Source organism: Varanus komodoensis, unplaced genomic scaffold (assembly GCF_004798865.1).
Source record: "Varanus komodoensis strain SLA01 unplaced genomic scaffold, ASM479886v1 scaffold92, whole genome shotgun sequence".
Lineage (NCBI taxonomy): Eukaryota > Metazoa > Chordata > Lepidosauria > Squamata > Varanidae > Varanus > Varanus komodoensis.
In genome coordinates this window covers 624,795-635,006 of record NW_025336624.1, presented here as the reverse complement: position 1 = coordinate 635,006, position 10,212 = coordinate 624,795, and positions in this window count along the sequence as shown.

The following is a 10,212-nucleotide window of genomic DNA, read 5'->3' as shown; positions in this document are numbered from 1 at the left end:
TCCAGATTTCTTCAGACCAGTTATAGGATGCTTTTTTATGTTACATTTTTCCTAAGGTATATATTTCAGTCTGTGCTAAACTTGTGGCACTGGTTCCCGCAACACCCCCTCCCCCCCCCACCTCTCTATCCATCTATCTATCTCTGCCTTGCCCAGGGAACTAGGAAGCGAATGTGATGCTACTTGCACCCTCTCCTTTCCTCATCCTTTGAAAAAATAGTTTTGAATGTTTTTTCAAGTCGCCTCTTTTGCCATGTTAATTTTCTTTTCTCAAGGAACCCCTGCTTTTAAAAAGCGCTATCATGTCTACTCAGAAATAAATCACAGTGGGTCAATGGTGCTTACTCCTGCAAAGGGCAGCACGGGAAAAGGGCTACACTGGCTTTAGCAATTGCTTTTGGGTGGAGGAGAAAAGGAGCACACCAGTGCTATGGGCTTCACCCCAGGAGAACTGGGAAGATAGCACAGCCGACAACAGGAGCACATCCTCCCCTTTTGTCCCTGCACCTTTCTCTTTCTTCATGATTTTTGCCAGGGGCAGGAGAAGCTGTCAATTACTTTAAAAAAAAATCTCCACTCCTTCACAGCAGGGAATATGCACATAAGCTTCAAGGATCTAAAGACAGAGGAGGTGGAAACTTGCAAGGCCATTACCCTGTACACGTCAGCATACTAACTCCTATTTCTCCCACACATGCATGTGTGTATGACACAAAATCATGCTTTCAACTCAGTAAGGACTGCTCTGTATTCATTAGCATGAGCCCCAACATTTGTAAATGCATTTTGCATATATACCAAGATGGTGCGTCCCAAAATAAGAAAAGGGCTGTAGTGCAGATTAGCCCCAGGAGGGAAGGGGCACAATGGATATTTCTACTTTCCACAGACCAGCCAAGGCTTCTCAGTACCAGGATAGTACCAGCTGCACAGGAGACAGGCCATTGCAGATGCATTCAAGAGGCCATTCACATCCATCACATTTCTGGGGTAGCTCATTGGAACTGTTACTTCCCCCACCAAGCATGTTTAGAGACAGAGAGGGATTTGAAAAAAGCTTCAGAAAAGAACAGGATGGCTTGACTCTTGACATTTGCACCCCACACCTGGACATTTTCTGTCTGTGTCTTCCCTCTTGGTTTCCTTCTATCCTTGTTTCTTCTTCTTCCCCTTTTCCTTTCGGGATTTTCTTCCACACCCAACCCCCTGGCCTGTTTTTCCCCCTCTCCTAACTTCTTTCCCTCACTTAGCTCTCTCCTTTCCTGTAACTTAAGCTTTTGTTGAGAGTAGGAGAAGGCCAGGCTGCCTTGAAAAGAGGCCCCTCTGCCTTTCAGGGTGTAATTGAAACCATTGCCCTGTTCATAGCTATGCGGGGAGTGTGGGGGCTCCCAGGCTCTGAGACCCAGGGCTGGGGTGCAGGGGAATAACCTGACCCTTCAAGAAAAACTTTGATTCCAGATCCTCTTGCCCGCCAGTCAATCGACTTTTCTCAACCGAGCACGCAGCAGCACAGGGAGAAATCCCCCTCCCCAAAACATAGGTGGCTATAGGCAAACCAGAGACAGCAACTGGTAGGGAAATGCTTTATGCCAATTGGCTGCAATTAGGAGGGCCACCTTTTCATTCTCCCTTAATTTTTCAAGGTTCCTTTGCCTTTAATGGCTGCAAGACAAGCAGCAATTTAGCACGCAAAGCGGTTTACATCACCGCCCCTCTACCATGCCATGAAAAGCTTAATGTCTTACATTCCTCCCTCTCCTGCAAACTGTTCAAGGTATAGAAACTCTACCAGAAAATGGTGGCAGCCAAGATTGCTGCCTTTTTTTTGCAACAAGTTAGCAACTTGAAGCCTAAAATGTTAATTGCATCAGCCCAAGCCAGGATTGTCACCCTGGACTAACCTGAGCAAGAGCAAGACAAGTTGGTGAATGGCAGGGCTGATCGTGTGTGATAAAGCTGGCAGGAGTTGCACTGAGCATATGCAAGTTGCATGGTGGAATGGGAGCAGTGGGATTCAGCCCTGTTCTCAGTAGGCTTCTGGTGTCCTCCTGAGGCGGAGTCAGACTTGGGATTCAGGTAATTGATTCCTAAGCAGGTCAAAAAACAGACAAAAGGGGGTGGAGGGGAGAGAGCTGAGGTCCCACCAATGTCCCAACATGGAAGAGTGGTCAAACAGGAGTCCCGAAGTCAGTAGCACGGAGGCAGAGTCCTGAAATCAGGATTCAAGGCATTGGAAGCTGAGGTAAGGTACTATTTCCAGCGGCAATCTAGTTCTCTCTAGCCAGAGCTCCCAGAGCCCCACCCAGGCCTCAGTTAATGGTCATCAAAAGCTTATGAAAATAAAATAAAATAAAAACCTCATGAGGAGAGCCGTTCTTGTGGAAAGGCCTTTATTCACCAGGGGCCTAATGGTGGCACAGCAGTCAGAGTGCTGGAGTTGGGTTTGGGAGATCTAGGTTATAGTCCCAGCTGCAAAACTTACTTTCATAGCCAACTGACTGACTTTGGGTCAGGCACTGATTCTCAGCCTAGCCTACCTCACAGGGCTGTTGTTGTAAAGATAAAATGGAGAGCATGTAACCAGCCTTTGGTTCCTAGCAAAAGCAAAAAGGTTCAGATGTTAAACAAATAGTGGCACCCTTGAGGCACACATTTTGCTTGGTGGCCTGCGCTTTCTGGCACTAGCGCCCTCTAGGCTTTGGGGGATGCTTGGCCTGCGATTCTGTGAGGGAGGGGAGGAAGGGTCCTGGGGTTTCTCAGGGTCCTCCTGGAAGACCTGCAGTGGCTTCCCTGGAGGTGCCAGGAGTGTCACTGTCAGGATGGTGCAGAGGGTTGCTTGACTCCACAGTCTCAAAGCCATCCTGGGCTCAGCCAGCTACGGCAGCTGGGAACCTGATGGATTGCATGTCTTTGGCCATGCTAGTTTGGTGGAGTACATAATGAAAAATCATTATCTCCTATTGGGAAGTTGCAATGTACCCCCTTCCATGTCTGACATTGGACTGGAACCTACTCCTTAGAGAACGGATTCCAAGCCACTCCTTCCAAGAACAAGCCATGCATTATGACTCTGGGTTTCCTCAATGACCCAGAGTTCTGGGTTTGCACATTATGGAGAACAACCCAGATATGTGACATCCCTGGGTTATTGAACGCTGGTAGTAGGTGAGTAGTCAGGAGCAAGAAACACTTCATTGCTACCAGCACTCTTTAATAACCCAGAGTTAATAAAATGTGGGTTAACTTTGTGTATCAGTTCAAAGCAGCTGACATCAGTGCCCCTCCTCCATGTCAACAAAAGTTTTATACCTTGATTGTCTCCCTCTCATGCAGTCTGTTTGAGGTACAGAAATTATGCCAGCAAAAGGGATGGCAACCAAGGCTGCTACCTTTCTTTTGATGAAAAACCAAGTTAGCAGCTTGAAGTCTAAAACACTCATTGCTCAGCCCTTAGCCCATACCTGATTAGGTTGGATTTGCTACACACATACAGCTCTTAAAGTCTTAAAGACCCTATACAGACATTTCTATTAACATATTACCAGTTACAGCAGTATATTTCATGCTTCCAAACTGACCCAGCTTGCAGCTGATCTCATGCAAAAAACATCCAAACTCATTGGCTGCCTCTACACACCACAACAAGCAACGCTGTGTGGGTACTGAAAAAGGGTTTGCTGTTTTTGACTTTGATATACCTGACAAATTGTCAGGCTCATGAAGGTAACCCTCCTCTCTCCCACCATTTCCTTCCGTTCCTCCCAGTCCTCCCGGCAGCATCCCAGGAGACACTGTGGGGAGGAACCAGGCTCCTCACTTTGGCAACCGAGACTGCGAGCCAAGAGTGGCTCACCGTGGCTGCCAAGCAGTCCCTGCTGTGCAAACAGGGCTCATGGCATGGAGCACAGGAGGGAGGATGGGGTGCTGAAGCAGGAGGAGGGTGCCGAGCAATACTCAGGCAACCGCTGGGGAAGTTGCCTGGGCAGTGCTGCTTCCCAGAGGAAGCCCCTCACGCATGTGAATGGAAGGCCTGAGATTCAGCTGAGGGGTGGCGCCTGGCTGGGGGCTGCAGCACTCAGCGGATTCGCCTACCACCTCCCTGCATGTGCTCCAGAGGGAAGCCCCTCAGGTGCTTGAGCAAGAGGTATGAGACTCAACTGGGTGGTGCTGCCCAGGTTGGGACTATGCCACTCACCTGCCACTCCCCTCTGTGCATGCCAGAGGAAAACTCCACATGCGTGCAAGTAGGTGGGGGGGGGGAGGATCAGCTGGTGATGGTGACTAGTGGGCGGCGGTGCTGCTCAGCTGATTCCCCGCTTCATCCCCCTTTCTCACTCCTGCATGTATTATTTTATTTATTTAGTAAAACGTTTATATGTAAGAAGGGCATCCCCCATCCAGTGCCCACCCACGTGCCTTTCTTGCAAGCAGCTGCAACAAGGGAGGAGGTGGTGCTGGCTGCCCTTTCTCAATCCCACTCATCAGGGAGGCAGACCAAGCCCGCTGCCCTCTTGAGCCCCTTTCCCAAGCAGCAGTGAAAAAGGGGAGTGGCGCTCATTGCCCTTTCTCACTTCTGCATGCCAGAGAGGCATTCCCGGCCAGACATCGGCTTCTTTCAGGCGTGCGTGAGCGGGCAGCAGAGGACTCGCCCAAGCAGTGCTGCTGCTTTTCCAGCTCCAACCAGCTGATTGCCCACTCCTGCCCCAGGGAAGAACTTTAGGGCAGCAGGTGGGCAGAGCAGGGATGCCTCTGGCAGCTGTGCAAGCAATGGACTACATCCCAAGGGATTTGGGAGCCCATCACACTCCCTGGGCTCAGCTTCCGGGACTCTGGCCCCATGAGTCTGCCTTCCTGTCAAGTGCCCCAAGCGTTCAGGTGGGCCCCTGCCAGGAAGTGAGCTTGTGTGATGATGCACAAGTGGCATCCCTTTTCAACGCACATGATGCACAACTTTTGTGTTGCAGAAGAAGGTTGTTCTGGGAGCACTCCTGGATTTCCTCTCAGCTTGGCTCACTTCCAAAGCAAGGGGAATCGTTGCAGCCATACCTGGTACCAAGATGGCTGGTGTAATCTGGGTTTGGATAACACAACAAGCCATCATGGTACTGAGAACCCATAGAACAGACCCTTATTTCTGTTCAAAAAACCAAGCATGTAACTCTCAAAAGCCCAAGGGAGTTCAGTTGACACGGTAGACCAACAATGGTCGGAAGACACTGTGGCTTGTCCCATTGTGCAGATGAGCGTGTTGTTTGCCAGGGTCCTGGACTTTTGTCAGAGCAGCTCAGCATCTATCTTGGTTAATTTGCAGGTCAGCTGAGTTCTTGCATGCCACACTCACTGCTAGTGCAAGGGTTCGAGCAGGATGATTTCTCAATCACATGTAATCGCATACTGTTTCTTGGCTGGGCTTGTTTGTTTAAATACAATATTTATAAGCAGTGCTTCATGTGGCTTTTTGTGATCCGGGTCAATCACATGCCATGTGCAAAAACACTTGTGCTTAAATCAGTTCTGAGCATGATTATGTCTGCAGCTCATATATTATGGGGAAGAATAAAAGAATGCTTCCTCTCTATTTCTGTTCCTTAAATCCTCTCTATATGAGACAATATTGATTCATATAGCAGGTAAGCTGCAGGTTCTTTTTCACACCTTGTTTCTAGATGCTCACCTTTTCTGGAGATGGACCCACTCTCCCTAGGCTGCTCCTCAGTGCAGGTTGTCTGTGGGAGGATGCTCAGAAGTATCCTTTATTTCACTGCTATTTTTTATGTCACGGGTTAGCCAAAACAGCAACAAAGTAAACAGGTCCTTTGAGCCTATGCAGAATGCTTCTTTCACCATTCACACCAGCCTCCCTCCCTGCATGTAATAATACATAGATTAGTGTTCTTTTTTCCAGATTTAGCACTGACTGCATCTGTTCCAAGAAAACTACAAACAGATCACAAACATTCTGTCCTTTTCCATACAACAATCCCTCCTGTTTTCCATCCTCCAGCAGTTAAAGAACAGATTTAAAAAACTCTTATAAAATAGATGCGCTCGCTCGCTCGCTCTCTCTCTCTTTCTCACCCCCTGCTTGTTCTGTAAAAGTACTCATTGTCTCTTCTACCCCATAACTTAATGTGTGCCAAGACTCCACCAAGGTTCAACCTGGTTTTCAATACCAAGGCTAAGATATGAAGCTAGTATCTCTGAGCATGTACCAAGTGCCTTTCCCTCATCACTGAACCTAGAGTTACTGCAACCCCCAGCCCCCTCCACACCAAACAGTAACAAGAGCAATAACAATGCAGATGAAAAGCATGCAAGAGACAGGCTGATGGGGTAGCAGTTAATGAAGCCGGCAATGCCAGACTCACCGCTCAAGACTCATTCCTGAGTGAATGCACAGATGCTCCGGCTGCAAAGCTCCCTGCAAGAGTAATTTGGGCTGGAATCCTGAGAATAAGCCCACTGCGCACAATGGAACTTAACTCCTGGGATGCATCAGGGAGCAGTATTTTATCTCCCCCACCTCTTATTTGTATTAACACTTCTCAGGATAATAGCAACTGACGAAAGCAAAAGAGCCCCACAGGAACCCACATTTCTGAAAGACCTGGGTGAAGGGGAGGAGCAGGAGAAGAAAGGCAAAGCTTGCATAAAGTCTGCTTGTATACAGTCACATACAGTTCAGAACTTCTTACCCACCACCACCATCCTGGCAATTCCTCAAGCTCTGGGTGGAGTAAGGAAAAGAAAGACAAACCAGGGTAGGCAAGGGAAGAAGAGGAAGGGAAGAATTCTGACTGGAAATGGAGCAGAGAAAAAATTCCACAAGTCCAATGGCTTCTTTCAGAGGAATGGCACTTCAGAGGACTTTGGAAAGGTTTTGTATGTCCTCATTAACTTTATGAGGAGAGGCAGCTGAAAGCGTCTTTTTTCCTGTATAATCTCTGCATGCAGCCTCCCTGGCATTTTGAAACATGATGTCACACAGTTCTAATCCTCTGCATTTGGGTTCAAACTGCTGCCTGCAGCTATTTGGGAAAAGTTAGAGGTAGGGTAGGGGACAGGGTTTGTGGTAGGGTTTGTGGGAGCCAATTAAATCCTTGGCTGTGGTGAAACCCCTGAGCTACTGTGGAAGTCAAAAGTTCCAGTGTGGGGCAGTAAAATCAGGTGCTGGCTGCCTCCCCACCCCCTGCCCTTTTCAAGCTTTCATTGCAAGAGAGTTCCAGCAGTGAAGAGTAGAAAACTGGGCAGAGAGCAGAGTCATGAGCGGACTATGGAAAAGGAGACAGTGCCTTGTATAATTTAGACCTCTACTGTCTATATACTGCACCCCCTAAGTTCTGCTAAGGAACGGAATCCTATGATACATGCTACTCATTGCAAGGTTGCCGAGCTCAGAGGGAAATGGCAGGTATGTACTAAGGCAGATTTAAATCATTTGGGGGCACTGCTCAAATTATTTGTGGCAGACACCCTGCTGCACTTTTCCATAACAGTACTCATGATTATGCTGCCACAGAATGTTCACAACTGTTCTAATTGCTGAGGGCTATGAGACCACTATAGAATGTTGTGAATCAGACTTCCTGGGAATGTTTATTTGTCTAGAGAGAAAATAGCACACAAGCTCTAAGCCAGGGGTGGAGCACATTTTTCAGCTTGAGGGCCACATTTCTTAATGGATAGTTGCAGAGATGTTGCAGAGAAAGAAAGCAGGCTGGGGTGCTGTGTGATGGGGACTGATTGGGGCAGGGATGCCAAGGAGGCAAGACTGTAAGGGGGAAATTTAATTTGGGTCTGATAACATTAATACATTTAAGCCCAACTTTACTGAAAGTATCTTTCATGCCACTGCTTTAGCTATATTAAACTTGCACTGGAGAGGGTGGGGTGCTTCTTGCAGGGGTGAGCTGGCATTATCTGAACACCCTGGAGGTGGAGAGGAGGCGCTGGAAGAAAAGCTGATCCCACTCTTGCTCCCAAGACTGTGACTCACTTGGAGATTCCAAATGCCATGCACTTGATTAATGAAATGTTCACACACCACTCCAGTTGCTGTCCCTGCTCAGTGAGAACAGCTGAGGGTCCTCCTGACCCAGCGTGTGTGGGGTTGTGCAGAGTAAAGCCGAGGAGCGAGGAGCCTAGGTATGGATCCTGCAGCTGTGCGTGTCAAGCTAGGCCTGGCTGGAATCCGTGCTTGCTTGGGGGCGGGGTGGCGGCGGCAGCGGTATACCAGTGGCCCCCTTGAGGGCGGACGGCAATGCTGCAGGGAGACAAAGGCCTGCACCCATAGCTAGCGTCTGGAGAGGAAGGAAGTTGACAGCCCCTGACCATCTGCCGCTGCTGTCTGTTGGACCTTCGCAGAGTCTCTCTCTTGCATGTGGCTCAAATTGGCACTCGACAGGGAGCTCGCTCGCCCATCATCTGCTCAAACCAGTGGATGTCACTGCCCTTTTGTAGGGCTGCAGGATGGGAAAGAGATCCCTGAGACCAGTGGGCTTCAAACTTTGTTCTGCAAAACCTTGGGCCTGCTTGGGTAGCTTACTGGTGGATTCTGCTGTGAGAAGATGAGATGTAGCAGACACGCTGCTGAAAAGATTATTACTTCACCATCCCATGTTCGCTATTGCTTACCGCCCTGTTCAAATAGAGCTGGTCCTCCCACGAGGTAAGGTAAAGTTGCTCCCCCCCACACACCTCAGGTAGTAGAGCAGGAGGAAGGTGGAATTGCACTGCTCCTGCTGCCCCCACCAGCCTGGCCCAGCCCCACATCCTCCAGCATGCTTTTGTGAAAGTTGTGCTGGCCCCTCTCCCAATGTGGCATTTCATGCAGCAGGAAAGAGGGGCTGGTGGGGCTTTTCAGAGCAGCTGGTGAAACTAGCAGGTGCTCTGGAGAGCTTGGTTGGTCCCGTTCCCTTGCTGTGGCAAATGCTGCAGTGAGAGAGCAGCCTCTGCAGAGTAGCCACCCGAAGCACGGAAGGGCGGTAGCTCCTCTCAGCCACTTACCCTCTGCCTTGTGCTGAGAAGAGTCTTGGCATGAGCCAGGCCAGGGGGCCGGCTCTCTGGAGAGCTGTGTTGGCTGCCAAAGTTGTTTTAGGACGTGCCTCCCATGCCTGGCTCTGAAGAAGGACCCGCTCAAAGCCGCCACCCCCTTTGCTAAGCTAAGAAACTTCTCATGTGTTTTGTTTTCAAAGACTTTTCCCCTTGGCATGTGTGCAGCTTTGCTTGGTGCCCTTTGCAGCTTACTGATGTTCTTGAACTTGTTGCACCCAGACGTGAACGCAGAACTCCAGACCAGCACCCAAGAATTCCCATGCTGCCCGGCTCAGACAAAATACCCACACACCTCGGCATTCTGTCCCCGACTATGGCCACTCAGAGCCCTTGCGATGGGACGGCTCCAGGCTTTTTGCTGCCTGGGTGAAAATGCAGGTGGGGTGTTGTCATTGTCATCCCCCCCACCCCCTACCCCGAGCTGAAGTACATAGCACCAATGCCAGTGGAGTCATTTTTGCACCTGAGGCAGAAAATCCCACAGTCCCCTCTCCCCCTTCCAGCAACAAGCAGTAATGAGCCTTAAAACAAACTGAGGACTGAGGCCACAATACACTTCCAGGAGCAAACAATCAGGGACAAGATTCCTCTTTAGCACAGGACTGTGCAGTGTGCTGGGACTGCAAGATGCAGTTTCTTTCTGTTGCCTGCAATGGATCATAGGGAACCCAATAAATCTAAAGAGAAGAGCATACCACAGATTTTGGCAACTTGTGCCCGGCTGCTGGGACAGCTGGAAATTATCACATCCTTCCACGGGAAAGTGATATTGCAAGGGGAGGTGGCTAAGGGAGACCGCAGGTGGGCTTGAAGGCTGTGGAGCCAGGCCTGGCACACTCTCATGTGCTTCCTTTCACTTCCACCGCCTTGAATTTGCCAAAGCAGACAGCTATTTATAGGGCCTGGGACCTTCCAGAGAGCTATGACAAATATCTTGCCACATTAAGAGATTTGCTACACGGAAAATAATTAGCTGTATTCCCCACCCCGGGGGCAGCAGCCCTCCCCTGCTCTTTCCTGCTCTTTCCTACACCCCCCTCAGCTGTTTGTACTGCCATATATTGCATAACATTTGTGTTTAGCTTGAAGGAAACAGCACTGGAATTCCAGGCTAGTCCTGGGAGTATGAGGGCCAGCTCTGGTTATTTGAGAACAAGA